At 42.8% G+C, this 26,577-nt stretch overlaps 1 protein-coding gene across 1 annotated transcript in view; it reads left to right on the forward strand.

Moving 5' to 3' along the window:
* Nucleotides 1-24,655: 24,655 nt before the first annotated feature.
* shisal1b (shisa like 1b) overlaps nucleotides 24,656-26,577 on the forward strand; it is a 61,532-nt gene continuing 59,610 nt past the window's right edge. Inside the window, exon 1 of the mRNA XM_055934525.1 lies at nucleotides 24,656-25,257. The gene's annotated coding sequence lies outside the window, so the exon portion shown is untranslated. The remainder of the gene's footprint in view (nucleotides 25,258-26,577) is intronic.

Genomic DNA, 26,577 nt, shown 5'->3' on the forward strand with positions numbered 1-26,577 from the left:
GTGCATTAAGGAAACACACACAATCTTCTTAAAAATAAATTTCCTTTCCACACTGACCATATAATGTGGAGAGCTGAAATCTCTTCATTTTTATTGGAAGTCACATCTGTATCAAATACCCTCCTGGTTTAATGGCTGGCTGTGTAAGCTGATCCTCTACATTTACGGTCTCTCCTAAAAGGATTCAAAGAAATTTCCTTGATCCAGGCTAAAGCAGGGAAGGTCACACTGCAGAAAATACACCACATAAGCTGGACCTCTCCTCTCGCAGAGGGATGGAGGGATTTACAGACTAAGGCAAGGAAAATTGACAAAATGTACCTTTTCAGTACAACGTTGCTCCTGAACCGTCATTATAAATGATTGATGGAAATTGTTGTACAAACACACAGCATTGAATTAGGAAAAAATTCAGCAGCATGTCCGACCAAAAAAGGACAGGGCATTACATATTCCACCCACACACTGTGCCAGTGGGAAACTCACTACGCTGGGCATCTCCCCTGTTAAGAAGATACACTATGATGAAACTCTCTCTCGCCAGTGTCGAACATTAGTAATCAAAGAGCCACTAACCAACTGCTTCAGCACTATCTATGGATATCAGTGTGAGAAGCTTGTCAAGGGTCTATTTCAGCTTGTAAGTGTAGGGAATAATCCAGAAGCGTCTATGTTTTCACTCATGACCTGATTTTCCCACCACATTTCAAAACAGTCAATATTTCATGAAGTTGTAAGAGAGGATGCAGAGAGCAATATTTACAATATGGTAGTAACTACCCACATAAAACATACTACACTGTACAATATAATTATATAGAATTCTGTAGTAAACTGTAGTAAACTGTAGTATACTGTAGAATCCTATACTACTCACTGTAGTATCCCTCAATCATGTAGTGCTTACTATAGAATTTTGTAGTATACTGGAGAATTCTATACTACACACTGTAGTATCCCTCGATCGTGTAGTGCATACTATAGAATGTTGTAGTATACAGTGTAGAATACCATACTACGCACTGTAGTATCCCTCGATCACATGGTGTTTACTGTAGAATTTTTAAATTGATTGGATTGCTAGCAAACTTCACTGCTAACTACTAGCTTTGCCGATGCTGTTTTGATATGAGCGTGCTGTCTTTGGGGATCTCATGCCAGGGATTTCCTCTGAGGTTCCCCATTGATTGTATAGTGCTTACTATAGAACTTTGTAGTATACTGTAAAATACTATACTCCACATTGATTGATTGACCACTGCTACTTTAACTCCCTTCGGCAAATCTGACCATGACTCCATCTTGTTGCTCCCATCCATAGGCAGAAACTAAAACAGGTTACGCCCGTGCTTAGGTCGATCCAACGCTGGTCTGACCAATCGGATTCCACGCTTCAAGATTGCTTCAGTCACGTGGACTTGGATATGTTCCGGGTAACCTCAGACAATAACATCGACTTATACGCTGACTCGGTGAGTGAGTTTATTAGGAAGTGCATTGGAGATGTTGTACCCACTGTGACTATTAAAACCTTCCCTAACCGGAAACCGTGGATTGATGGCAGCATTCGCGCAAAACTGAAAGCGGGAACCACCACATTTAATCATGTCAAGGCGACTGGAAACATGACCAAATACAAACAGTGTAGCTATTCTCTCTGCAAGGCAATCAAACAAGCAAGGAGTCAGTATAGAGACAAAGTAGAGTTGCAATTCAACAGCTCAAACACGACACATATGTGGCAGGGACTACAGACAATCACAGATTACAAAATGAAAACCAGCTCCATCGTGGACATCGACGTCTCGCTCCCAGACAAATTAAACAACTTCTTTACGCGCTTTGAGAACAATACAGCGCCACCGACACAACCTGCTACCAAAGACTGTGGGCTCCTTCAACGTGGCTGACGTGAGTAAAAGATTTAAACCTGTTAACCCTCGCAAGGCTGTCCCAGATGGCATCCCTAGCCGAGTCCTCAGAGCATGCGCAGACCAGTTTGCTGGTGTGTTTAAGGACTTATTCAATCAATCCCTTTCCCAGTCTGCTGTCCCCACAAGCTTCAAGTTGGCCACCATTGTTCCTGTTCCCAAGAAAGATAAGGTAACTGAACTAAATGGCTATCGCACCGTAGCACTCACTTCTGTCATCATGAAGTGCTTTGAGAGACTAGCCAAGGATCATATCACCTCCACCCTACCTGATAGCCTAGACCTACTCCAATTTTCTTAACGCCCCAATAGGTCCACAGACGATGCAAACGCCATCACACTGCACACTGCCCTATCCCATCTGGACAAGAGGAATACCTATGTGAATGCTGTTCATTGACTACAGCTCAGCATTCAACACCATAGTACCCTATAACTCATCATTAAGCTTGAGACCCTGGGTCTCGACCCCGCCCTGTGCAGCTGGGTCCTGGACTTTCTGACAGGCCGCCCCCAGGTGGTGTAGGTAGGAAACAACATCTCCACCCAGCTGATCCTCAACACTGGGGCCCCTCCTGTACTCCCTGTTCACCCATGACTGCGTGGCCTCCAACTCAATCATCAAGTTTCCAGACGACACAACAGTGGTAGGCTTGATTACCAACAACAACGAGACAGCCAACAGGGAGGAGGTGAGGGCCCTCGGAGTGTGGTGTCAGGAAAATAACCTCTCACTCAACATCAACAAAACAAATGAGATGATCATGAACTTCAGGAAACAGCAGAGGGAGCACCCCCCTATCCACATTGACGGGACAGAAGTGGAGGAAGGTGGATATTTTTAAGTTCCTCGGCGTACACATCACAGACAGACTGAAACGGTCCACCCACACAGACAGCATGGTGAAGAATGGCGCAACAGCGCCTCTTCAACCTCAGGTGGCTGAAGAAATTTGGCTTGTCACCTAAAACCCTCACAAACGTCTACAGATGCACAATCGAGAGCATCCTGTCGAGCTGTATCACCGCCTGGTAAGGCAACGGCACCGCCCTCAACCACAAGGCTCTCCAGAGGGTAGTGCGGTCTGCACAACGCATCACAGAGCACAAACTACCTGCCCTTCAGGACACCTACAGCACCCGATGTCACAGGAAGGCCAAAAAGATCATCAAGGACAACAACCACCCGAGCCAATGCCTGTTCACCCCGCTAGCATCCAGAAGGCGAGGTCAGTAAAGGTTCATCAAAGCAGGGACCGAGAGACTGAAAAACAGCTTCTATCTCAAGGCCATCAGACTGTTAAACAGCCATCACTAACATAGAGAGGCTGCTGCCAACATACAGACTCAAATCACTGGCCACTTTAATAAATGGATGTAATAATGGTATCACTAGTCACTTTAAATAATGCCACTAATTATGTTTACATATCCTACATTACTCATCTCATATGCATATACTGTATTTCATACCATCTATTGCATCTTGCCTATGCCGCACGGCCATTGCACATCCATATATTTATATGTACATATTCTTATTCCATCCCCTTACATTGTGTGTATAAGGTAGTCGTTGTGAATTTGTTATATTACTTGTTAGATATTACTGCATTGTCGTACTAGAAGCACAAGTATTTCACTACACTCGCATTAACATCTGTTAACCATGTGTATGTGACTAATACAATTTGATTTGATTTGACTATATAAAAACAACCACATCCACAAATGTGGATACAATGTGTTTAGAATTTTGTTGAGAATAACACCAAAAAAGTTGAAAATCTGTTTGCGTTGTGGTATTGGTTCAAACGTGTAACACATTTACAGTTAACCCACATGAAAAAATACTATAGTATACTATGGTCGACATACTGTAGTATTATTATATATATAAACTATAGTATTCACTGAAGTTTTTTTTCTTCAGATTTCACGGTAGTATTCACTGTAGTGTTTTCACAGACCTGACTGCAGTATACTTTAGAATCTACTATAGTGTTTTTGCGGGCGTGGCTGTAGTATACTATAGTATTCATTGTAGTGTTTTTACAGGCTTTACTCGAGTTTCTACTGTAGTGTTTTTGCAGACACGACTGTAGTATATTGTAGTATTTACTGTAGTGTTTTTGTGGACTTGACTGTAGTATATTGTAGTAACACCTATAGACTAGGGTTAGCTAAAATGGCACAACCAACAGACTACGCCAGTTATTGTTAGATGAGAGGATCACCTCAAACAGAACATAAGACACACAGGCTTGTGACAGGTCACTTATTGAGTTGGGTCAACAGTTCTGAGCAATGCAACGGACCAGACAAAACCTTAGTAAAAATATAACAATGTCATTACAATTGTAACATCTAACAGTAGACAGCTTTGTTTCTAGGCCCATTAAAGGGAAACATTACAGAGGAAGATATAAAGAACAAGCTAAATTTATTAAAGCTTAGAAGATTAGGTTTGCTGGTTTGACACAGATAATAGGGTATACTGTGTGGGAATGAATGAGAAAGTTGATGGATGGATGGGAATAAGTGTGTCTGAGAGGGAGGGAGGGTGGGAAAAGATGGGAGGTTGGGACAAGCTTCTGTTGGGTGTGGAAACGGGGGGATAAACTGGCAGGTGGAGGTGGAGAGACATAAGTTTGGCTTGGGAGAGAGAGAATGAAGGATTGTAGAGTGGTTGTAGAGGGTGCAGCAGGTCAGCACTTCAGGAGTAAGAGGGCGAGACGGCAAGTGTGGTAGAGCGAGTGAGAGAGGGGGGGGGGGGAGAGTCAAAAACAGCAGGTCCTGAACAAGGTAGCACGGCAGAACAGTTGAGACTGGAGCAGCTGCACGACCAGGTGGACGGGGGACAGCCAGGAGTCATCGGGCCAGTCAGTTCTGAGTCATGGTCCTAGCTCTGGGAGGGGAGGGAGAGAGAGAGAATTAGAGGGAGAATACTTAAGTTCACACAGGACACCAGGTAAGACAGGAGAATTACACCAGATATAACAGACTGACCCCAGGCCCCCAGCACATAGACTATTGCAGCATATATACTGGAGACTGAGAAGTGGGGGTCGGGGGACACAGTGACGATATCCCCGGACAGGGAAAAAGAACTGGCAAGACGTACTCACCCCTCCTAGGGACTGCATGGAAGAGCACTAGTAAGCCAGTAAGCTAGAAAACCAGTGACTCAGCCCCTGAGGTAACTACAACGTTGTTGATCCATTCTCAGTTTTTCTCCTATCACAGCCATTCAACTCTGTAACTATTTTAAAGTCACCATTGACCTCATGGTGAAATCCCTAAGCAGTTTCCTTCCTCTCCGGCAACTAAGTTAGGAAGGCCGTCTGTATCTTTGTAGTGACTGGGTGTATTGATACACCATCAAAAGTGTAATTAATAACTTCACCATGCTCAAAGGGATATTCAATAGCTGCTTTTTGTTTTACCTATCTACCAATAGGTGCCCTTCATTGCGAGGCATGAGAAAATCTCCCTGGTCTTTGTGGTTGAATCTGTTTGAAATTCATTGCTCAACTGAAGGAACTTATAGATAACTGTATGTGTGGGGTACAGAGATGAGGTAGTCATTCAAAAATCATGTTAAACAAAATTATTGCGGCACTTCCCGAGTGGCTCAGTGGTCTAGCTGTGCCACTAGAGATCCTGCTTTGAATCCAGGCTCTTTCGCAGCCAACTGCGACCGGGAAACCCATGCGGTGGCGCACAATTGGCCCAGTGTCGTCCGGGTTAGGGGAGGGTTTTGCCGGCAGGGATGTCTTTGTCCCATTGCACTCTAGTGACTCCTGTGGCGTGCCGGGCGCATGCACACTGGCTTCTGGGTTAAGCGGGCATTGTGTCAAGAAGCAGTGCGGCTTGGTTGGGTTGTGTTTCGGAGGACGCACGCCTCTTGACTTTCACCTCTCCCGAGTCCGTACTGGAGTTGTGGCGATGAGACAAGACTGTAACTATCAATTGGATACCATGAAATTGGGGAGAAAAAGGGGTATGTATTCATACTATGACTTTCCCATTCCATGGAATGTCCACCGCCCTCATATGACATGTCTGCTAAACTGTTTTATCTGGTTCTTCAATGATTGACAAAACAAACAAAGTTAACCTTGATTCTCTACAAGTAAAGACCAATAAAATTCTACTTATTACATGGAATGTGCATGGGTTCCATGATGGCAAAAAAAAACATAAAGCTATTGATCACTTTAAGAGATTGTCATCAGATGTGGTTGTCCTCTAAGAGCTACTTTAAAAAAAGGCCACATTAATATTTAAAGAGGAGCTGGGTTGGAGAGGTGTAGTTATCCTAATAAATAAGAATAAAATGTTTTCCCTTATATCCCAGCACACGGATCAAGAAGGCCATTTTCTAATGTTGAATTGTACCGACATTTTTATTTCCAAAATACACTCAACAATTTACTGGGTAATTTACTGGTAAATCCATGCCATAGTGTTATTGGATCATTGACCTGTATCATGCTTTGTTACCTCAACAGAAAAAACACTTAGCGATAGAATATGGAGAATGAACATAGCACATCTTCAAGACCAGAAATGTATTAAATAAGTAATTGAAAAAATAAAACCTTTACCATTACAAATGTAGACAAATGTAGACAAAAAATAAAGAACTATTTTTTAAAAATCCCATAAAAAAATATTTACAAGGAAAATAAGAAATTAAATTAATTTAAGAAGCAGAAATATGATGTTTTACTTTAGAAGAGAGCCAACAACTACAAGTTAAACTCAAATAAAGCATACTGTACTACTTAATGGCAAACAAACCAAATAACCACCTCACATCCCTCACAAAACAAATACACGCCAAACCAGTTATAATTTGAAAGGATAAAGATACAAGAACGTGATTAACAATAATTTTAAAAACATATATGAAAATCGGAATAAATCTGAATTAAACAACTGTTGGACTGATCCTACAGCCTTCTTAGACTCAACAACCCTAAAGCAACTACCAGCAGACACAAAATAATCACTTAAAACAGAGATCACCCAAAAATAAATTTTAGACATTGGCATGGGGAAAAGCACCAGGTATGGACAGCTTTCCTATAAAATTCTATTTAACATTTTTGGACATAGTGCCCCTATTTACACAAATGACAACACACATGCCACTCAATTCAGTACTTCCTAGTTCCATGTATCAAACAGTTATTTCAGTTATATCAAAATCAGGAAAATCTGGAGAGTCCCCTGCTGATTACAGATCCATGAGCTGAATAAATTCCGACAACACAATGATAACAAAGCTCATATAATAGAAAAAGTCTTACCAGACATGGTACTTACAACGAATTCAGAAAGAATTTAGACCCCTTCACTTTTTCTACATTTATTTAAAAATGTATTAAATAAATGTTTTCGCTCATCAATCTACACACAATGCCCCGTAATGACAAAGCGAAAACAGGTTTTTAGCAAATGTATAAAAAAATCTAAAAAAGCAATACCTTATTTGCATATTTATTCAGACCCTTTGCTATGAGACTTGGAATTTCCATTGATCATCATTGAGCTGTTTCTACAACTTGATTGGTCCACCTGTGGTAAATTCATTTGATTGGATATGATTTGGAAAGGCACACACCTGTCTATATAAGGTCCCACAGTTGACAGTGGATGTCAGAGCAAAAACCAAGCCATGAGGATGAAGGAATTGTCCGTAGAGCTCAGAGAAAGGATTGTGTCTTCCATCAGTGGCCTCCATCAGTCTTAAATGGAAGAAGTTTGGAACCACCAAGACTCCTAGAGCAATCGGGGGAGAAGGGCCTTGGTCAGGAAGGTGACCAAGAACCCAATGGTCACTCTGACAGAGCTCCAAGTTCCTCTGTGGAGATGTGAGAACCTTCCAGAAGGATTACCATCTGCAGCACTCCACCAATCAGGCCTTTATGGTAGAGGGGCAAGACGGAAGCCACTCCTCAGTAAAAGGCACATGACACCCACTTGGAGTTTGCTAAAAGGCACCTAAAGGACTCTCAGACCATGAGCAACAAGATTCACGTCTGGAGGAAACCAGGCACCGATCAAACATCTCTGGAGAGACCTGAATATAGCTGTGCAGTTACGCTCCCCATCCAACCTGACAGAGCTTGAGAGGATCTGCAGATGTGCCAAGTTTGTAGTGTCATACCCAAGAAGACTCGAGGCTGTGATCGCTGCCAAAGGTGCTTCAACAAAGTACTTATGTAAATGTGATGTTTTATTTATTTATTTTTAATAAATTTGCAAACATTTCTAAAAACCTGCTTTTGCTTTGTCATTATGGGGTATTGTGCGTATGTAGCGTGGTTCGTTCTGCGTTGTGTAATTCTTAATGAAGACGCTGCCACAACTGATGGTCTGCTCGTTGAAATCTTTTTATTTGCCCTGCACACGAAGAGACAACACACACGTTACCCTTGGTGCAGTCTCAGCTATCCGGCACCTTGCTAGCCGAGGGTCAGGCAAAAGAGCGCCAAAAGGAATTAACAGGTGCTGCGTGCACACACTCGCTGCACAACAGCATATACAAGTAAAACTATACAGAACATAATTCTGACAAAATAAAAGACATACCTGCACACGAAGAGACAACACACACGTTACCCTTGGTGCAGTCTCAGCTCTCCGGCACCTGTGCGAGCACATGTACACTCACTCAACCACTGTCACAAGTACTTAGAAGTTACAACAGATACCCCAGTCAGTGAGCTCTGTGAAACTTGTTAACATAAATTCCTACACTGTCCACACTATAACAAACGTATGGTTGCAAAACAGTACATTGTATAACCTTATGACGGTTTTATATTAAACAGTTTCGGAGCCAAGGACAACATACCTTGCTAGCCGAGGGTCAAGCAAAAGAGAACGATAAAGTGGTATGGGGATACAGATAACCCGCGATGGGCCAAACCAAAATATACAAAACTTTTACAATCACTTGTATGTACAATATTGGTATGAAAAAGTGTTTGTACACCAAATAAAAACATTAGCTATGCAGCTGTAATTAAATAAAAAAATACACTGAATTATTATTATTATTATCAGATTATTAACATCCCCTCTTGACCTGGCCTATTTGAATTGGTCCTTGTGTGCAATTTGGTGCGTAATCTAGGGGAACAACATCACACTGCTACATTCACCCCCACTGTTTTACACTAGATTATAGGCCCAAAACAAAACACATTACCTCAAAGGTAACAAAGCAAAGAAAGAAAAAAAATTCACACCCACAGGGCGACAGAGTAACCCAGTGTAGTCCCTTAATTCTAGACCCACAAATGGTCGATCAGCTGAAAAGCTATCCCGCGAAGGATTAGGAAAAATAAGGGGTAGCTAATCCCTTATTCAACCGTATACGAAAAATGCCATATACATTTTATGCCGATGGACTACACACAAAGTTACATGAATTGTCAAATATATTAGACAAACCCACAAATCATTCTAAGACATGCTTAGATTTCCTACATTCCTACAAAAGAAAAGGTAGGCAATATCCTACCGTCACTGAGAAACCAAGAACTGTTTCATTTCCTGTGTAGACATAGTTTGGATTAACCTATCCACTGGCTTAATAAGTCTACCCAGTCTAGTCCGAACACCCTCACCCACAAACCTAGCAGGAATGTCACAGACAGCACTAACCCTGCTCAGAGGTCTAACCTCAGGATGGGGAGTACTACAGATCCGCATCTCCGGAGCCAGCACACTTTCAGTTACCGACTCAACACTAGTAGTGTCAGACGACTGATCAGAATCCTGGTAGATTGTCACAGACCACACTGACGAAGCATCTTCAACCAAGGTAACATCATCCACACTGAATGGAGTTTCGCAATCAGAACTCTTGTAGGCTTCGGGGATATCTCTCTGGTCCACTTCTGCTGAGCACACCTCACTTAAGGGGACTTCATACGGTTGTTCCACCTCACTTCCATCAGCCGGGACTTCACCATCCTCTTGGAGTATCCTCCCAGAAGACTCAGGAAGGCCTGCTACCCAGTGGACAGTCCTGGCGTCACTCCCATCCATTTGGCTGGACATTGCAGACATCTCAGAGATCACGTCACCACTCGATAGAGATCCGTGACCCTCAGGTTCCTCCCACGAAGGTAAAGGCAGAAAGTTGACTGGCATAATCAGGTTCCTATGCACAGTTTTGATGCGTCCAGTGGTAGGGTGTTGGATACGATATGTGTTCAGTGAGCTGTTCTTTGCAACCACTATGTACACCACACTCTCCCAGCGATCAGCCAGTTTCTTCTTGCCCCTCTCCCCCTTGTTAGCAAGTAGAACTCTATCTCCCTTCTGCACCGAGTGACCCTTAGACCGTCTGTTGTAGACCTCGGCTTGTCTCTTTTGTTGCTTACTGGCATGCTGCTGGGTCAATGTCATGGCCTCTCTCAGATCCTCACCCAGAGACTGGACATACTTATCCACATCTACTGTGTCCCCATCCAACAGCACACTTTCAAACATAACATCTACCGGCAACCTAGGGGTGCGTCCGAACATCAAGAAGAAGGGTGGAAACCCAGTAGTCTCATGAACAGTGCAGTTATAGGAGAATGTCAATGTGTTCAACATCTGAGGCCATTTAGCCTTAGACCTAGCTGGCAGAGCTCTAATCATCCCACCCAGTGTGCGATTCAGACGTTCTGCTTGACTGTTACCCATGGGATGATAAGGTGTGGTGTGGGACTTTTCAACACCAGATAACTGAAGTAATTCTGCAATAAGTAAACTCTCGAAGTTTGCACCCCTGTCAGAATGGATGCAATCAGCGAACCCATAAATGCAGAAGAAATTATTCCAGAGAACACGAGCAACAGTCTTAGCAGACTGGTTTGGACATGGATACGCACAGGCCAGCTTAGTAAAGTGATCAGTCACTACTAACACATCAATAGACTTGTTGTTTGAATCTTCGGCAGTCCAGAAATCAATACACACAAGTTCTAAAGGTGCCGTTGTCACAATGGAGACAAGTGGAGCTCTTGCTTCAGGCTCAGGTGCTTTACTCAACACACATCTCTTACAGTGGGCCACAATTCCTTGACATCCTTCTCCATAGATTCCCAGTAAAACCGCTGTCTCGTGAGCCACAATGTGCGCTGCTGACCCTGATGACCAGCATCATCATGAACTCCCTTCAACACAAGGCCTCTCAAAGACACAGGTACGACATACTGGAATATTTTCTTCTTACTCACTGGGTGTTTTGAGACACGATACAGAATCCCTAACCGCGTGGTGAGTTTCCCCCACTGTCTTAGAGTATAAACTGTTTCTTTAGCTTCAAAGACTCGCTCTCTCCTAGATGGGCGCCGGCCTCTATCTACAAAGAACATTACTCTGCTGATGATAGGATCCAGTGACTGGTTATCATACAGCTCCTTGTGTGTAAGGACAGGTAAAGGGCTCTGACCCATGGACATCAACTTCTCAAGGTGCTGCACATGTGAAACGGACCTCACTGTGGCACCATCATCCCATCGGCGATGGGCTTGGAGGACAGCAGACACCTCTTCACAGGAAACCAACCCACTGACATCGTCTCCAGCTCTACTCAACTCACTCCCAGGAGCCATAGACGTTCCACAGCCAGCCTCGGGCTGCTCACAGGAGAGACGGAACATGTCTTGTACATCATCCAGTCGAAGACCTCTGGCTTCCTCCAGCAGGACATCATATGGAATTCTTGTCAGTCGGTGCAGAACTTTGGGGCGGACAAATGGCTCTCTGCTCAAAGCATCAGCAACGACATTCTTGGGCCCTGGTATGTACTGGATATCAAAATCAAAAGGTGCCAGCTTTGCAACCCATCTCTGCTCACATGCATCAAGTCTCGGCTTTGTAAGAATATATTTGAGTGGATTGTTGTCGGTCCACACCGTAAACTTATGCCCTCGCAGCCAATGGCTGAACTTATCATGAATGGCCCATTTCATGGCTAGAAATTCCAGCCGGTGAGCAGGATACTTGGATTGTGCATGATTAAGAGATTTACTAGCAAAAGCTATTGGCCTGGCTATGGCCTTCCCCTCTTGCACTTGGGATAGTACAGCTCCCAAACCACTAGTAGATGCATCAACAGAAAGCAAAAATGGCTGAGAAAAATCTGGATGAGCCAGCAGTGCCTGGTCAACTAGTGCTGCTTTCAAAGCTTCAAAAGCGAGTTGACACTCGGCAGTCCAGTCTGCAGCAGTGAGCCTGCGAGAGGGACCAGGCCTCTTTCTGCCCTTGCCTCTCCTAGGCTTCTTCTGACCTGTAGTCAGCTGAAACAATGGCCTAGCAACCATGGAACAATTCTCAATGTAGTGTTGATAGTATACTACCATACCAAGGAAAGAACGGATTTTGCTAGGAGACGGAGTGACACCATCAGCTTCCATCATCTCACTCTCAGTCACATTCAAAATGGTTTGAATCTTAGCAGGATCAGTGGCTACGCCCTCCTGAGAAATGATGTGGCCCAAAAACTTAACAGACCTCCTCAAAAACTTGCACTTAGACGGAGACAGTTTAAGATTGTGCTCCTGCAACCGCTGGAAAACCATCTCAAGTCTCTGCAGACTCTCTTCCTCCGTCTTAGCAAAAACCATCAGATCATCCAAATAGCAAAGGAGACTTAGAAAGTTTTGGTCCCCAAAGATGGTCAGCATCATTCTCATAAACGTAGCCGGGCTGTTGCAAAGGCCCTGAGGCAAACGATTGTACTCGTGCAGACCTAAAGGAGAGGAAAAGGCAGTGTATTTCTTATCCTCTTCATGCAGTGGCACATTGTAGTACCCTGATGTCAAGTCCATTGTGCTGAAGAAGGCATTACCTCCCAGCGCCGCCAGTACATCAGCCTGATGAGGCAGTGGATGAGCATCCTTCACTGTGCGGGCGTTTAACCACCTAAAGTCAGTACATAGACGCAAGTCCCCATTCTTTTTCCATACCAGCACCAATGGTGAGGCATACTCGCTGCTGGATTTTCTGACGATTTCCTTTTCCTCCATATCATCCAGTGTTTCCCTGAGTTTTTGGTAATCAGCTGGAGAAAGCCTACGATAAGGTAATCGAAATGGGCGGTCATCAGTCAGCCGTATGCGATGGCAGAACTCTTTTGCCTCTCCACAATCCAGGCTATGTCTAGAGAACACCGTGTCATACTTCTCAATTAAACCGACAAGTTTGTCTTTCCAGAACTGTGAGACTGGACACTCCTCAACAGACAGGCCTTGAAGTCCAAGATTGCTCAGTGTACTGTTTCCATTAACTACACTGCCATCAACTGAACTCTTGGCTGTAAGACTGCCATGTGAGCTGTCACATTGTGCTTTTGCCACGTTCTGGTAAGCAGCTTTCTGCTTGACATCATCAAAATCCTCCAATGCAATACAAGGGTACACATCTGCCACTTTAGCATTTCGTCTCAGGGTAACTGGCGAAGTTGTTGGATTCACAATCTTCACAGGGAGCCATCCATCCCCCCACAGAGGCGTAACTACTCTCCCTACTAGTATGTGTCGATTCACACAACGAGACGTGCTGGGTTCGACAACAACAGTACTGCCCACAGAGAGTTTTGTCTTTGGGGGTAAGCGGCCCCACACAAGATGCTCACTCATGGGTTGGAGCGTTACTGCCCTCTTCAACTTAATGGTGCCCACTTTATCTGGGATGGAGTCTCCTCTCCATCTCTCCAGATTTGATAGGAGACGCAGGAACTGGCTGTCCTCACACTGTCCAGAGGGACCTGGCATACCCACCACCTGCCAGTAGCTGTCATTTGATTTGAACTGTCTAATCAGAGACTTCAACACGTTAGTGCCAACAATGAGTTCATCAACCTGCCCATCTACAATCAGCACTGGGACTACATAACTGAAGCCATAAAGCTGTAGTTTCAAGTCACACATGCCCACTGGGCTAGTTTGCGTCCCACCACAACCCACCAGTATGATGTCTGAAGGAGCTAGAAAGTTCCCCTCTACCACTCCTGCCTCCCTCAACCGAGGTACAATATCTGCGCGCAGAGTAGTAGCCATGGACCCACTATCTAACATCCCCTTCAGCTCAACTTTATCCTGTACTAACACGGTGGTGTAAAACAAACTGTCATTCTGAGAAATTCTCATTGTGTTCTGAAAAATTACTGTGTTGTTCTTGGGTACTGACTCACAAAAATAAGAATAAACAGATTGGATATCATCATCAGTGGAGGAAAAATTAGACTGCCTCACATTGCCCTCCTCAGAATGGAGACTTTCTAGTTTTCCTGAGACCTGCCAGTCTGCCCACATACAGGGCTCTTTCGCTTCCCAGTCTCACTACAGTCAAAGCTCATGTGGCCAGGAGAGAAGCACTTGAAACACAGCTGGTGCATCTGACAGTGAGCTTTGGTCCAGTGATTAGTGCTTCCACAGACAGCGCACTCACGCTCACGTTTGGGGAACTGTTTACGGGGCCCTCTGTTCACAGACTGAGTATTGCTGACAAGAGCCTTTCTCTAGCATACTCAAAACCTTCTCTAATGTCCCACCCTCAGATACAGATTGGGCCTGTTCTGGTTCACGGCCACATCGAGAAAAAGATGACACATTAGGTTTGCTCTCAGGATCCACTTCCTCCTGGGGGGAGTCGAAGACAGCAGCCACCTGCTGTGAAAGTTGTGTTCTACATGCTTTACGCTCCCTTAACAGTTCATCCAAACGATCCTGTACCTCACTGGCTGTCCAGTCACGAAGGGGTTTGCATTTGAACACTTGGGCCAACTCTTTATCAGGACAGTTACGTACAAACATGACTGCCAACTCTGAGCACTGATTGGGCAAGGTTCTACCCTCACTTACAAGGTACTGTTCAGCTGCCTCTGCAGCTTTGTTAAGCCTAATCCAGAAATCTAGTGGACCCTCATTAGCATATGGTCTCATTGAATAGAAGTCAGCTAATGGCATACCTGAGTAGACAGTATCCCCAAAGTGTTGCTTGAGAACACTGAACACTGCCTTAACATCTGTGACAACAGGGTTGTTACGCATCCAGACTTTGGTCACATCCCGTGCCCTCCCCATGAGCCTAGACATCACCTCCCCAACATTCTCAGACCCAGTGTAACCCCTCTTCTCTAGGTAGACTCCCATTAGCTCCTCCCACTCCAGGACAGAGTACTTATCTGAGCCATCACCCCTGAAGAAAGGTGGAGCACTAACCTCTGACTTCACAACCAGATTCAGCTTGGACGCATCAATTAAAGTTGACCCACATTGTTCAGGCAGGGGAAACTGCTGGGATTGGTCAGGGGAATGGGCAGGAGAAAGACTTGAAGCCCCAGGCTGCAGTAAACTCGCTCTGATAGATTCTCCTATCTCTGAACCAATCTGCTTAATAAGGTCACTAAGCTGACTCGGTGTCCCATTATTACTGAGGACTGGGGACAATGGTACATCAAGAGACAGAGGTGGGATACCCTGGTCAGGTGGAGTAAACAGCCTACCCCTCCCAGTGCTTGTAAACTCAGGACTAGCAGCCACTCTACTCCCAGGAGCTGACTGTACCAATGGTGTAAATGCATGGACACCCCTCCCTCTACCCACACTAACCACACCAAAATCCCCAGCATAACTCATCTTATGGACTTGAGAGTCTTCCATGGCTCAATAGAGAACTAAACTACAATGTAATTTACTGCATACAAATACAAAAAAAAAATGCAATAAACAAATTCCCTCAAAACATGCAAATAAACGCTAATACAATTATCTAGTGAATATGCTACATTCACCTTCACTATTTACAGTATACATTCACTTATAGCAAACCATCAACAAGTGCGCATGCGCGGGTCGCGCATCTCCTCCACATGCACAGCTCCGGTGGTCAGCTTGAGCTAACTAGTCGGCAGGTCGCGGCACCAGTTTGTAGCGTGGTTCGTTCTGCGTTGTGTAATTCTTAATGAAGACGCTGCCACAACTGATGGTCTGCTCGTTGAAATCTTTTTATTTGCCCTGCACACGAAGAGACAACACACACGTTACCCTTGGTGCAGTCTCAGCTCTCCGGCACCTTGCTAGCCGAGGGTCAGGCAAAAGAGCGCCAAAAGGAATTAACAGGTGCTGCGTGCACACACTCGCTGCACAACAGCATATACAAGTAAAACTATACAGAACATAATTCTGACAAAATAAAAGACATACCTGCACACGAAGAGACAACACACACGTTACCCTTGGTGCAGTCTCAGCTCTCCGGCACCTGCGCGAGCACATGTACACTCACTCAACCACTGTCACAAGTACTTAGAAGTTACAACAGATACCCCAGTCAGTGAGCTCTGTGAAACTTGTTAACATAAATTCCTACACTGTCCACACTATAACAAACGTATGGTTGCAAAACAGTACATTGTATAACCTTATGACGGTTTTATATTAAACAGTTTCGGAGCCAAGGAGAACATACCTTGCTAGCCGAGGGTCAAGCAAAAGAGAACGATAAAGTGGTATGGGGATACAGATAACCCGCGATGGGCCAAACCAAAATATACAAAACTTTTACAATCACTTGTATGTACAATATTGGTATGAAAAAGTGTTTGTACACCAAATAAAAACATTAGCTATGCAGCTGTAATTAAATAAAAAAATACACTGAATTATTATTATTATCAGATTATTAACATCCCCTCTTGACCTGGCCTATTTGAATTGGTCCTTGTGTGCAATTTGGTGCGTAATCTAGGGGAACAACATCACACTGCTACACGTACAGTAGATTGATGAGGAATAAAAACTATTTAATAAATTTTAGAGTAAGGCTGTAACATAAAAAAAGTGAAAAAGGTGAAGGGGTCTGAATAGTTTCCAAATGCACTGTATCAATCAAACAGGGTTTATTAAAAACAGAAACAAACACATACAATAACATGTTTCAGTATAATAACATAACGCAATAAAAACAAGATATAGATTTATCAATATTGGGTGTTGATGCCAAAAAGGCTTTCAACCATCTTGAATGGCATTTTCCAGACAATACTTTGGAAGCCTTCAACTTTCCAGCTGAAATAATAAATGTAATCCAAATAATATATAAATATTCTAAAGCAAAAATATACACAAATAGTACATTATCTCATGAAACTGCTTTAGAAAGGGGCACAAGACAGGAATGTCTTCTCTACCCTCTCCTGTTTGCACTGGCAATTGAACCGTTTGCAGAAAGAATTAGGCAGGACCCACTGGGCAGGTGTGATGTTGATGTTTGTGTTTGTCTGTATGTTTTCTTTTGTATGTTTTGTATTATTTAAAAATAAATACAAATAGAACTTGCAAGAAAAAGAAACCATGATCTGTCTATAGCCTTTTTCTTGCTCACAAATATCTTAATTTGTTTTCCAGAATATGTTACATTTTCATCCCATAACTATTGAAGGTACAGCTAACTATTGAATGTTACAGCTATCTTTAGACAAATAGTGTGTACCCACCACTGAGGTATATAATTATAACCTACCCAAACTAGGCCTATCTGAAATTTGAGAACGATCAATGATATCACCAGGTAGCCTAATAGTATTGTTCTGGCAAAGATGTGTCCGTAATAGATTGCTAAACTTAATATGGATAATATGAACGTAGGTAGGCTACTGTTTTTGCAACGCAAAACCTGAGAAAATTAAACCAGCGCTTTCTGGTCACTGGATATGTACACCTGCGCCAATGCTGATGACTGGTCATTGGTCAACAGTCAAGACACGCAACTTTTTTGTTCTGAAGCATAGATTACACCTAAATGTTTTTTAAATAAGAACTTGGTGCAATGCCGTAGGCCTGTGTAAGTTACCAGATCGAATAAGCAAAGCTATACAGTACATATAAAATCCAAAGTTGAGTTGCATTTTGTGTTTGCGGTTTTGTGTTAACCTGTTGGGGATGGGGGCGCTGTTTAGACTATTTATGCTAATTTGGCTAATTTTTTAAACGGCTTCCCACAAAATCCTTGATCGTACAATATGCATATTATTATTATTATTGGATAGAAAACAGTCTATAGTTTCTATAGGAGTTGAAATTTTGTCTCTAAGTGGAACAGAGCCCATTCTACAGCAATTTCCCTGACATGGAGTCAGATTTGAGAAATGTTGGCCACTCTTCTGAAGTCAGTTAAAAGGGCACTGTCGTTGCTATGACTATACGGACACTTCTTACGTCTTCCCCTGGATGCCTTTACGTGATGACGATTCCAACGGGGTCGATTGCGCGTTCACAGGCCCTACAAATGAAAAAACCCTGAAGCTAGTCATTCTTTGGGAGCTGCGTCATGAGCCTAGAGGACACCGGCGCGCACCTGTTCCAAGCGTTAGTTTAGCCTGTTATATTTCTCCGGTCATCTTTTCACTCGTTATAGGAGTTAAAAACATCATAAGGTAGTTAATTTAAAGCGTTTTATAGCAATTTATATCCGTTTAGTGCGATTTTGGGACATTTATTTTTGCAACGATGTGAAAAGTTGGGCACGCTTTTCAGTTCATCCCGAACGCAGTTGACATTTCCACATGGCAAGAGGACAGCTTTCCACCAAAAGACGATTTCTCCCAAGAAAGGATCCTTTGCCCAAGATACTGATGGAAGAACAGCTCAAGGTAGGACATTTTTATTATGATAAATCGTGTTTCTGTCTAAACATTTTAGTGGCTTAGGACGCCATGTTTTTTGACGTAGCTTCGCTTGGCGCAAACTGTATTGAAAAGTAAGGATAAATTAAAAAATGTAATAACGCAATTGTATTAAGAATTAAATTGTCTATCAATCCCTGTCCACCCTATATTTTTTAGTCACGTTTATGAGTATTTATGTATAAGAGTAGATCACTGTCTAAGTGGCGCAAGGACTTTTTCTTTACCAGCTTGTCTACATTTCACATTGTCTAACCATGATTTTGGTGGCTAAATATAAACATTTTCGATCAAACTGTATATGCATGTTGTAATGTGATGTTACAGGAGTGTCATCGGAAGAATTCTGAGAAGGTTAGTGAAAAAATTAATATCTTTTGGCGATGTTGACTTTTATCGCTCACTTTGGCTAGAATCAATGCTGGGCTGCTAATTGCTATGTGCTATGCTAATATAACGATTTATTGTGTTTTCGCTGTAAGACACTTAGAAAATCTGAAATATTGTCTGTATTCACAGGATCTGTGTCTTTCGATTCGTGTATGCTGTGTATTTTTACGAAATGTTTGATGATTAGTAGTTAGGTAAACACGTTGCTCATTGTAATTATTCTAGTCCATTTGTGATGGTGGGTGCAATTGTAAACTATGCCATCTACCTGAAATATGCACTTTTTTCTAACAAAACCTATCCCATACCATAAATATGTTATCAGACTGTCATCTAATGAGTTTTTTTGTTGGTTAGGGGCTATAAATATCTTAGTTTAGCCGAATTGGTGATGGCTACTGGTGTTGGTGGACAAATAAAAGATGGTGGATTATGCTAATGTGTTTTTAGGTAATAGATGTACATCTTTACATATTGTGTCTTCCCTGTAAAACATTTTAAAAATCGGAAATGTTGACTGGATTCACAAGATCTGTGTCTTTCATTAGCTGTATTGGACTTTAATGTGTGAAAGTTAAATATTTTAAAAAAATATTTTTTTTGAATTTCGCGGCACTGGTTTTTCAGTGGGGGGGGGGGGGGGGGGGGTGTGCCGCTAGCGCCACGCTGATCCTAGACAGGTTAAGAGTTTTGGGAAAACGGGCCAAGGATTCAGCAAACGTGTGGAAAACTGTAACAGCTGATTAATTATGTATATTCATTGCTTTTATTGTCCGTTATTATTTGTACCTTTCTATCTCCTTTTAGAATAACTATAGTCCACACAAAGCAAATCAAGTCTCAATTCAAGACAAATGTCATGTCAATAACTGTCTCTCATTCCCTGCCCTGTATCATTTCCATTACCTGAATCTAAAGACTCTTAAATTGAACTGCACCTCTGCCTACGCCTGCTATTGCCCATCCCACAGTAGATGGGCATCACCATAACCCTCACCTAAACCTCAATCAGTTTCAATCTTGTAACTCAATAATATTGCGTGACAGGTTATGAACCAAGCCTGGAAGGTCCTTTGGTTGTGTGTATAGACTGTACAGGCTGTACGGCATCATTTCTGTTTGTTTATTTCAGTGAGCAACCATTTTGTGACCATGCTGCCTTTGAAGAAATGTTTGGGGTGTGGTCGATTGTTCTCAATGCTATGTGTTGAGTTTGACCATCATTGACTTTATTCATGTGTGACAATATATAAGATGTTCATTATTTAAAGCCACTGCATAAATGTCCTTCTGTTGTCACTTGGTTTGTTTTGTTTGTTAGGAGAAGCTTTGCTGGTTGGAATTCCAGGCAGTTATTGGCAGCGCGCTCCAAGAAGGTGACTGTCTTTAAGTCTTTTAAATAAATAAATGTGTATTTTTTTATGTAAATGCAGTGGTAACCGTTTATTTTTTACCATCAGAAGAACAGCATTGTTTGTCACTGTTTTGGTCATCTTGTGAACTTGGACTGAATCTGAGAAAGCACTGTTGGATTTCAGAAAGCTATCAAGTGGAAGTAACAGATCCAAGAAGTCATTTTGATGTACTCTTGTTAATGTGTGTTATTTATCTATCAAACAAGCTTTGACAAACAATCTTTGACAAACAAGAACATAGCTTGTTCTTTATATATCTGCCTCTGTGCTGTTTCCCTTTAATGGGCCTAGAACCTGTCTAATTTTTAGAATATGCAGTGTTTGGTTTTCGCCAGACATAATGGGACCCATCTAGTTCAAAAAGTAGACTCAAGTTTGCCAAAAAGCACCTGGAGGTACCTGGTAGATCATCAAGATTCTTGGAATAATGTTCTATGTACAGATGAGTCAAAAGTATAACATTCTGGACAACATAGAACCCATTATGCCTGGTGAAAATTAAACACTGCATTCCACAGAAAGAATCTTATAACAACGGTCAAGAATGGTTGTGGTGGTGTGATGGTTTGGGGATGCATGGCTGCCTCAGGACATGGAAGACTTGCCTTAATAGAAGGAACCATGAATATTGCTCTGTATCAGATAATTCTACAGGAGAATGTCAGGCCATCCATCCGCTAGCTGAAGCTGGAGCGCAGCTCGGTCATGCACCAAGAGGATCCAAAACACACATTCAAGTCTACATGAAAATGTCTAGAAAACAAAAAATCTGAAGTTTTGGAATGGCCTAGTCAAAGTCCAGACGTAATCTCAATTGAGATGTTGTGGCAGGACTTGAAACGAGCAGTTCATGCTTGAAAACCTACAAAGGTTGCTGAGTTAAAGCAGTTCTGCATGGAAGAGTGGGTCAAAATTCCACCACAGCAACGTGAGAGACTGATCAACAACTACAGGAAGCGTTTGGTTGGAGTCATTGCATCTAAAAGTGGCACAACCAATTATTGAGTGTAAGGGGGCAAATACTTTTTCACACAGGGGCAGTTTGTGAAATAAATAAATAAGTATGTCATTGTTGTGTTATTTGTTCACTCAGGTTCTCTTTATCTAATATTAGGTTTTGATTTAAGATAGGGCTGTGGTGGTCATGAAATTTTATCAATCAATGATTGTCAAGCAAATAACTGCCGGTCTCATGGTAATTAACATAAACACGTTTAGCATCTCCTGGCTTCCACGCACAGCCTACAAGCCACTGATGCAGACCTTTGGAACATCTACATTTTAAAAAGTCTAATAAATCCATGTAATAGAGCCTACACCATCACAATAAATCATTATAGATTTTAGACAGGTCTAATGACACATGATAGGAAGAAAATGTAGTCTATATTCCCATATGTTGTCCTTATGTTAGGCCCTGATCTTGCTATGCCATATGGCTGTGAGCTACACTAGTTCATTTAGCAGACAAGATTTGCTTAGAATTCCATGGCATTATTTTATATTATCCCTTCTCCCGGCTGCATGCCAAAGCGCCTCTCAATCACATGGCTCTCAGTCACATGATTGGGTCTTTCTCACAGGCTACAAGTGAAGACCACCACATCCGGGACGCAACTGCACGTGTCCTTATCCAATTCCGAGGCGCATATTGAAGATATTGGAAGAACTGTCCACATTTACTTTTCATCAGCCAACAATATGAGTAGGCGTAACAAACAGCAAAAGCACTATATCTACTATCCCACATAGTACAAAAACGTACCTATTCTATTCTGTGCGAGAAATAACATTCTAAACATAGCCTGGGACAGTTGTGGGATGCGATAGATCCCAAATAAATACAACCACTAGCATAAAATATTTATATTTTTTAAGCAATGAGCTTGACGCAACAGATGAAAACGTTTAGCTTAAAATGTTGAGAAAGTATAAGGCTATTTCTTCACATTGTAAGCACAGCAATGCGCACATGGCAGTAGGCTATAAGGTGTGCAACTATGATTTGAAAAAGTCACCCAAAAAAAAGCATGCCTGTTTGCCTTAAGCTGGGCTTGTTGTGATCCAAAGCTTATCAAAACACATAGGCCTATTGGTCAGGCTGCATGAGGTGTGCAACTACTAAAAGTAGCAAAAAAATGCATTGTTTCTTGCCTTACGCTGAGCATCATTCACAAGTGATAATATATCATTCACAAGTGATGGGCTAATATTGTCACCTATCACACTATTCTTGATTTAATCTTGTCTTTACATATACTAAATAATAGATGTGTGAAATTTGTTTTGAATTAGAATGGACCATTATCATGCACCTGTCTCGAAACAGGGGCAGAAAAAAATAATCATACATGTCATCTATGCACTTAAATAGCGAAGGGACGACGCTTTTCCGTGGTTCATTTTCATGCCAGAGAGGTAGGCTATATTCCTATTTTAAAGAGAAGTGCTTAATATTAGGAAAGATGAGAAATAAATGTAGTAGGCCTCACCTATAGAAAGCTGATGGGAACCTCCTCTTTTTAATAGAAGCCATCACTCTGTTTTCTCACGCAATTGCATAGCCTATAGAAATGTTGTGCAACATGAGCTCATGGGCTCTCATGAAGTGTTTGATAAGATTTTCAATTACATTTGCATTGATGTCAGAGTGATTAGAGGGACAATACAGTGTGGGGTACAATACAGTACAGTCCTTATTAAAAATATGCAAAAGTAGAGAATATTAAAAAGGAGGCAAATACTTTTTCACAGAAATGTATCACGTAGCACCAGACTGTGTTACTACACTCTTTGTTGCTGGAGGGTTCAGACTGTGTAGTTGTGTCTCACTCTTAGGCGGCACAAATACTTCCCAGCAATGAAAAAAGACCGGTTATGACCGATGAGAAATACTTTCTCTCTCATGGCTGAGCAACAATACACCAGCAACAATATACTATAACTTTTGCTCAAAACATCCCCAGTGTTTCCCCTCCAGTATTTCCTGTTGGCTGGACAGCATACTGCACAATACAGTAGCATCCACTCCCTGAGTCAGCTACAGGGCTCCCTATAGGCAGTTCTGGTCTGGTCTTGCCTCTCACCTGTCTCTGACTGACACTTATTACTTATTTGTAAACCTCTGATGCACATTTTCAGGTCTGCTGGAGCGTCAACAGCAGCCAAGACAGGACAATATCCATGATCCTCGCTGGCTCCATGGGAGCGTTTCATCTCTCAGTCAGCGTGCCGATGCCGCCCACACACCAAACCGTTATGCACACATCAAGTCGACAGCAACGCCATATGTTCCCATCTTTCCTTTTTTCCATTTGAAAAGGTCCCCTTTCACTTCATCTTCAGGTGCTGTGTGTGTGGCAAAAGGGGAATTATGACAGTTAATCAACATACTGTATATTTACAAGCATGACTGTTGGGTGCCATCTAAAGCACCTTCCACTAATATGATTGGCAGGGGGCTTTCTGTGCATTCTGTAACATGGTGCTGAGCTTTACAGTATTGTATTTTATTTTGTATTTTATTTAACTTTAACTAGGCAAGTCAGTTAAGAACAAATTCTAATATACAATGACGGCCTACCCCAGCCAAACCCGGACGACGCTGGGCCAAACGGGCGGATGTGATACAGCCTGGACAGTAGTAACTCTACTGGGGAGAGAAGCACTTAACGCCCCTATACTGTTACAGGGCACATGCGTCACATCATGAATCACAGACCTGTAGGAGAAATGACAGAGTGCTATTTACACTGACCCTGTCCTTTGCCTAGTTACTCACACAGCAAGGTCCTTTCAAGTTGAGGACTGCAGAGATCCATCACTTTCTTTTGTGTTTTATGTGTGCTTGTGTACACGTGTGTGCATGCGTGTGTGTGTGTGTGTGCGCATGTACATACACGCGTGTGATAGCACGTTTGCATGATTCAATTCTCAGATCCTAATAAATACATTTCAATACGACATTTCCATCTTCATGATCATGCATTGACCCCTGGACAGACAGTGAGGGTGGTGATAGGGGCGGAGATTAGATTATAACTCTCTGGGATGCAAATTAACTGAGGGAGGATGGAGGAGAAGGAGGAGTAAAGAGAGAGAGAGAGAGAGAGAGAGATGTTAAGGAGAAAGAGAAGGAGAAGGTCATATTCACACAAAGAGATCTTCAGCAAAGTTACTGAGCAGAAGTCTTTCCCCCGAAGAGCAGAGAATCCCTTGTTCGTGTAACAGCAGCTGATCCTGTGGCTTCTGCTTCAGACAACATATGAGGAATGCACCCATAGCACACACTGAAACACACAGAAACACACACTGAAACACACACTCTAGTGCACACTAGTGTGTACACACTAGCTACCCTCCTCTCCCTCTCACTCCCTCACTCGCTTCAACTCTCTGGCTCTCTCCTTCTCTCTCTCTCTCACTCCCTCACTCGCTTCAACTGTCTGGCTCTCTCCTTCTCTCTCTCTCTCACTCCCTCACTCGCTTCAACTCTCTGGCTCTCTCATTCTGTCTCTCTCTCACTCCCTCACTCGCTTCAACTCTCTAGCTCTCTCCTTCACTCTCTCACTCACACTCTCGCTGAGCTCGAACTGCTTGGATACAGTGCAGAGGACTTGGGGAGAGTGCTCTTTTCTTCTTCTGCGTTTCCTTCCCTCCTCTCTCCCTCGTGAGCTGTTGATTTAGATCAATTCATTGGGATGAGGATGCGTTTGTGTTAAGCTGCAACAAAGGAAGAGTGCACAAGAAGCAACAGGGGAGTAATTGACTGCACGGAGAAACAGGAGACCTCCCCTCCTTTACAGGCTCAACAAGGGTGAGTAGAGATCGCTGGTCTTAATCACTAGGAGTTCCCTCTTTCTTTCTCTCTTTTTGCTCTGTATGGACTTGTTTTTGTGGACCTTAGCAAGGCGTTTCAAAGTTTGTATTTACATCCTTACATTGTCCTTTTCATAGTCCTGCAGGAGGACACAGACAGAGGCGTAACTTGTATGGCTTTGTTCGATACAGTTATGAAGCCAAACAATACACTGGTTTCATGTCATTGAGGGATGCCTGCCTCTTTTGTTGGGAGGAGTGAAGTTTCACTCTGGGTTGGGTACATGGTGTGCTCTCTGTTTCTCTCTCATTCTCTGATATCCAAGTGGAGTGTTTTCTCTTCCATGGTAGCAGAGTAAGCTCAGTGTAAGAGACGCGAAGGCGGCTAGCTAGCTCTGTGTCTCTCAGCTCTCCCTTTAAATGTGAGGCAATTAAGGCCGATTGGCAGTGGCTGTTGGTGGGTAACTTGGAAACAGGCGCGTGGGGGAGCTTGGAGGCACATGAGAGGATTTAGAGAGGAGAGGGAGAATCCATTTGTACATCACATAAAGCCGTCTTCTCACTGACTAATGATTCGAATTCACACTCGTGTGTGGCGAAATGACTTAAAAAGCTTATGGGCTTCCATTGCCAGTTTTTGTTGGAGTTATTAAACGTGGCCAGAGGCATCTTGTGTGAGTCTGCGTGTGTATGCATGTGTGCCGGCGTCTGCGTATGTGGGTGACACTGTGTCCCTTTGGAGTGTTTTAAGGTAATGAGTCCATTAGAGCTAATGCACATCAACACACAGTGTTGAGCCTTCACTTCGAAAGACTGCAAAGTAGGAAAGGATTCAGGCAGGGCACTGAGAGCATGTAGCATATTCTCTCTTCCAACAATGCATTTGAGGAATGCATTTTACGCATGCTTGCAGAGTGGCTTTACACTGCAGCTCGCCTGTGGGTCCTTCTCTGACAACATTGTTCTCTGACTTAGGGAAAGTGAGTCAATTAACAGGTCTGCGTTATTATGAATGTACTCATTTCATTCAAACAAGGGACAGGATATACAGGATCACACACACTCAAGTTGGAACACGGGACAGTATTTATTAGTGGGTGGAGGTGCAACAGCACAGTCATTCTAGACTCCTAGTGTACATAGTTTATTCTCTCTTATTGTCAACACACCTTTCCCACCATGTGTGCGTACATACAGACGTTTTGGACTGCTAATGGCAGTCATCTCCAAGTGATTAAACCAATTCTGACCATTAGCCATTATCTCCGCAACTAAAGTACCATATGTGACCTTGTCACTCTGTCAGACACACACTGTT

The sequence above is a fragment of the Salvelinus fontinalis genome, chromosome 9 (assembly GCF_029448725.1).
Source record: "Salvelinus fontinalis isolate EN_2023a chromosome 9, ASM2944872v1, whole genome shotgun sequence".
Classification (NCBI taxonomy): Eukaryota; Metazoa; Chordata; class Actinopteri; order Salmoniformes; family Salmonidae; genus Salvelinus; species Salvelinus fontinalis.